This window comes from Ictalurus punctatus, chromosome 26 (genome assembly GCF_001660625.3).
Source record: "Ictalurus punctatus breed USDA103 chromosome 26, Coco_2.0, whole genome shotgun sequence".
Lineage (NCBI taxonomy): Eukaryota > Metazoa > Chordata > Actinopteri > Siluriformes > Ictaluridae > Ictalurus > Ictalurus punctatus.
Window position 1 is genome coordinate 20,575,382 of NC_030441.2, and position 5,927 is coordinate 20,581,308.

A 5,927-nucleotide genomic window follows, 5' to 3' on the forward strand; every position below is an offset into this window, starting at 1 on the left:
GCTCGCAACACACCACAGAGCAGTTTTATAGAAATCCAGATGTAGATCAGATCCCTAATGAGCAAGCCAGAGGTGACAGTGGCAAGGAAGAACTCCTTGAGTTGACATGAGCAAGAAACCTCATTCTATAAAATGGTCGGTTTTTTAGGAGTGAGAGGGAAAATAGAATGTATACATCTAAAGACAAAACCAAAAGAATATGGAATATGTTACAAAATAAATAGTCTTTTTATTGCAGTTGCTGTTGCAGGCCATAATTGTGGAGACAGAAAGCTCTCGATTTATCACTAAATCTATGTCCCTAACCTCTCCTGCTGTCTGAGAGTTGAGCAGCTGTAATCCATGTTGAAGCTCAACTTTCCTTCATTTTAATAAACTTTATTTATATCACACATTTCATACATTTCAAATACAGCTCAAAGTGCTAAACAGCAGACATAAAAAATAATAGCAAAATGAACAAATAGTAATAATGAAATAAATAATGGTAGTGATGAAAAGAAAATAACTATAGAATATATTTTGAAATATAAACTCAGCAAGAAATGAAACGTCCTCTCACATTCAACTGCTTTTATTTCCAGCAAATTTCTTAACATGTGTAAATATTTTTATGAACATTAAAAGATTCAACAACTGAAGAAGTTTCACAGACGTTTGAGGAACAGAAATGGAATAATGAGTCACTGAATAAAGTGGAGGTGGAAATCAGAAGGAACAGTCAGTATGTGGTGTCTCCTCCAGTTGCTTTAAGTTCTACAGAGCATCTCATCCTCATGGACTGCACCAGATTGGTCAGTTCTTGCTGTGAGATGTTCCTCCACTCTTGCACTAAAGTATCTGCAAGTTCTCCATCATGTCTTGAGGGACACATGTTTACATGTAATTTTCCACTGCGAGGAGGATCAGCTGTCCTTCCTGTCTCCCTGTAGCACTGTGTCAGGTGTCTTACATTACACACATTACAGTTTATTGCTCTGAACACATCCGCAGTCCTCATGTCTCCTGCAGCAGGTCTATGGCATTTTCGCGCAGGTGAGCAGGAACAATAGACATATTTCTCCTGTTGTTTTTCACAGTCAGTAGAAAGGTCTCTTTAGTGTCCTAACTTACTGTACCTGTGACCTTAATCACCTTCCACCTGTAAACTGTTCGTGTCTTAAGGACTGTTCCACAGGTGCATGTGCAAAAACTGTTTACAGTTCACTGAACAAACACGAAAAACATCGTTTAAATCCTTTAAAAATAAAGATCTGTAAAGATTATACTGATTTTACAAAATGATCTTTAAAATACCGTCCCCGAAAATAAATAAAATCCATAAATAATAAAATTTATTTAAAAGCTGTTCAGGAGTAGATGAAGGAGACTCACAACTCAATTCACAAACAAAAAGGACTTTATTAAATTAGAGTCAATGAATATGGGGGGAAAAACTGTTGTGGTTCTGTAGTACTGGCTGTAAGGTAGAAGAGAGAGAGAGAGAGAGAGAGAGAGAGAGAGAGAGAGAGATGAAGTGGGCGTGGCTTTGCTTCTAAGCAGTCCCCAACAGGTGCCAGCAATGGACAGATAATTGCAGGTATTCCAGGCAATTGCAAAACAGGATAAACAGAAAACACAGGCTAGGACATAACAAGAGTTAATGTAAATAATAATAATAATAATAATAATAAATCTATATTTTAGCTGTTGATGGACAGATAGATGGAAGCTGATGAATATTTTATAGTGTGTTCTACAAAATGCATAAAACAGGGATAATTTGCCTCTCAATAAGTTTCATTCAGCTTTCTGTGAGGAGCCCAAAGTAGAAGATCGAGCTGAGATGGTTCAGGTGCTGGATGTGGAAAACCACGAGGAGAACCAGAGTCTTCTGGAGGAAATAGACCTCAGAAAGAGACGTTTGAGATAGCAAACTCTTCCTTTTCATCTCAATCCTCAATAGTAATGAATGTAGATGATGATGGACAGAATAAGAAAAGAACCAGAACCTGGTGTGGCTGGATTTCATCATATGAGGTAAGATACACTCCACTCACATCTCTGTTCACAATACACCACATCTTTGTCTTCTTATTCTGTTTGCATTGATTCATTAATATTTTTTACATTTCTTGATTAACAGAGAAACTATATCACAAGCATTGGCACTCTGTCCAGGGTGTACCCCGCCTTGTGCCGGATGCTCCCTGGGATAGGCTCCAGGTTCCCCGTGACCCTGAAAAGGATAAAGCGGTATAGAAGATGGATGGATGGACTATATCACAAGTATACAAGTATATAATATTAAGCTAACATTTCTCAGTAAGCACATAACCTTTAAAAGCTGGTTTATGATTGCACTTGAATAAAAGAAATCCTAGGGTTAGGGTTAAATAGGGTCCTTCCATTTAAGTCGTGTTTGCAGTTGGAAATATTTGAATGCTAATGTTTATTGTACATTATTGTTATCAAATACATTTTGTGTCTAGGGAAAAATAATCTATGCAGTGGTGTGTTTAGCCTGAGGCTCACAGTGTTCTACAAAGGAGTATGTGCAGTGAGGCGAACTCTCTCAATGATGATCTTTTACTTATACACACACACACACACACACTACACAGTGTTGTACAATGATCCTCTAGTGCTACCTGGTGGTTAAACATGATGGCTGATGATACAATTACAGAATTAAATCATATTACAGCTTTTTAAAAATGGTTAGGACCCATTTCTCAATACGTAGGTCACTTTTTTAAAACTCTTCACACAGTTCTCCTAACCAATGTTCAGCTTGCCATAATGCCACAAATGTCTCTAATCAACTCATTCTTCCACAACACTAGCAAAGGTGGTCACCCAACAAGCTCACTTTGTCACTCATAAAACAATGACCTAAAAAACACTAACAGGGAGCATTACACAATGTTTTTTTTTTTGTTTCTTTGCAAAATTTCTTTGCAAATCAAGAATGACATGCTCTACTGCAATGATTTTCAACCACTGTGCCGTGGCACACTAGTGTGCAGTGAGAGATCGTCAGGTGTGCCGTGAGAAATTATCCAATTTCATTTAATTAGTCTTAAAATTATTTTTTTTAAACATGTATTAATTATTATCTGCAAATAATACACCATTCTCGAGTGTCTGTGCTGTAATATAGTGACTGGCAGAGTAATGTAATATTCGTCCGGGTGGCAGCAGGTAGCTAATTGCTTCATTCCTTATTAGAGACAAGAGAATTAGTGAAGCATGCGACAGGGCGTGGTGACAGTGATGGAGAAGTTTTTAAAAAGGAAAAATTCAAACTCCGAACTGGCCCCTGGACAAGATTCTGACCCAGGTGAAGGCCCTAGTGTGAGTGGTGGTAAAAAGAAAGCAAAGACGGTGAGCTCGAGGCAATACAGCGAAAGGTATCTTTCGTACGGATTTACTTTCACCGGGGATGAGACCACACCGACTCCATTATGCTTGGTGTGTTGCGAGAAACTGTCCAACAGCGCCATGGTGCCAAGTAAGCTTAAACACCATCTCCAAACGAAACAGCCGTTGCTTCAAAACAAGCCGATGGACTATTTTGCTCGCCTGCGTGAAAACACAGTGAAACAGGCAACATTAATGAGAAAAACCACAAAGGTAAATGAGAAAGCCCTCAAAGCTGGTCACCTAGTTGCTGAACTCGTAGCTAAATGAAAAAAGTCCCACACTGTGGCAGAGACGTTAATACTACCTGCCTGCAAAGCCATTGTCAACAAGACGCTCGGCCCTGACGCGGTTAAAGACTTATCAAGAAGTCCCGCTCTCAGATAACACATTTGCCAGACATATTGATGGCATATCTACAGACATCGAAAGCCTTGTTTTGGAAAAGATACGCATCAGTAGGAAATTTGTGTTGCAACTTGAGTCTACGGATAGTAGTGGACATTCTCAGCTCTTGGCCAATGTGCGTTTTGTGGATGGAGATGCCATTAGCGCAAACTTCCTATTTTGCAAGGGACTGCAAGAAAAAAACAACAGGAGAGGAAATTTTTCAGGTCATATTGGAACATCTTGACTAGGGAGGACTTACGTGGGAAAATTGCACAAGTGTTTGCACAGATGGAACTGCAGCCATGGTCGGGCACACCTAAGGCTTCGTTAGCCTAAATGAAAACCTGCTTACACTCACAGATAAAATAAATATAAATAAATAAAATAAATGGATTCCGTTTAAAGGTGCAACAACATAGGCAAAGTGCCAACCTTGAGATGTTCCCACTCACAGAGAAACGGCAAGATCACACTGCTGCACTGTGGGAGGTAATGAATAAACATTTGAAAACACTTGAGGAGAAGTTGTCATTTTATTTCTCTTCAGCCTCCACTGAATGCCTTGTCTGGGTTAGGGACCCATACAGCCCAGCATCAGTTGTTGGAAAGGACATGACTTTACAGGAGCAGGAGGAACTAACTGAACTGAAACAACATTTGGTTTAAAGCTAAGATTTGCTGAACTTCCTTTGGACAGTTTTTGGTTGACTGCTACCAAGGAGTTCCCCATTCTGGCCAACAAAGCTGTTTTGACATTGCTCCCATTTTCCACAACATATCTGTGTGAGCTGAGCTTTTCTAGCCTAACTGCTATAAAAACTAAAAATGGAGAGAGACTGAGAGCTGTTGAAGAAGAGCTTTGTGTGTGTCTTTCTTCAATTCCTGCCAGGATATCGGCTTTGTGTTCATCTAAACAGGCCCAGGTTTCACACTGAGAATAAATAAATTGAGAAACTATATTGTAATTATACATACACTGTATTAGGCTACAGAGTGTCATTTTGTAACATTTTTGGTTGGTGGTGTGCCGCAAGATTTTTCCAATGTAAAAAATGTGCCGTGGCTCAAAAAAGGTTGAAAAACACTGCTCTACTGTTTAGAATTCACTGTAGTACATATTACAGGAATGAATCAGACATGATGCAATATGGTTTAATAAGTTTTATGCCATTGTTTTTGATGACCAATTCAATGACTGCAGTTTCCTGGAAAGAAATATAAACATGAATTACCATTTCTAAATCTTTAAAACACAAGATTGATTTTAGGTTTAGCAAAGGCCTGGAGACCTACAGGGCATTTTAAGAAGACATCTGGGGACCACATCTAAAGGACAGGCAGTAAGACTCGTATGCAAGATTAAAATCTGTCAAGTAAGGCAGTGACACAGACTCAAAATGGCTTAGGACGGCTGAACATACTAGTAGATCAGTATGCTCATGGTCCAGTGGTGAAATAAGTGACCTTTATATTCTGTAGTGGCCTTTGAGATAGATGTGAGAGCAGAATCCATTACTTATTCATTTATTGTATTAAAAAAGAACCCTAGGATTATAAGAATTTTTTTTACAAATAAAGTCACAACAATACTTTTGAACTGGCTGCTTTCACAGAGTGCTGATAGGTAGGTAAACAGTTATTCAGGATCAGATATGATACTTGTAGTCGTCTTTTTTTCCACATTTTCATTCTGTCCTCCTACATTCTTGTATAGCCATAGCGGAGCTGTAGTTTTGGGATTTTTGGCTTTTAGTGGGGCAACAAAGTACATGACGTCAGCGCAGGTGTAATTAAACAACAGAATAACACTCATACACTGAGGTGAATTCTCCATAATGTAATCAAAAAGAGTAGCTGCAAAATCATCTGAGATTTTACAAGCAGTGTACAGGCCAATTATGTTTCAGAAATATTGCAAAAGGAAACTGGGTTTATGTGATAGAGAGGGAATAGTAGCATCAAATAAGATACTATACAGGGAAACCAAATGATAAAAACAAGATTGAGTGTATGTCTGTGTTCGTATGTAGGGCTGATAACCAACTGAGAGAGACTCAAAAAGTTGCTAAGTTGTAGGAGTTCCCTGACCAGAGGCTTGGAACGATGACAAATACAAATATTTAAATGCCCCCAAA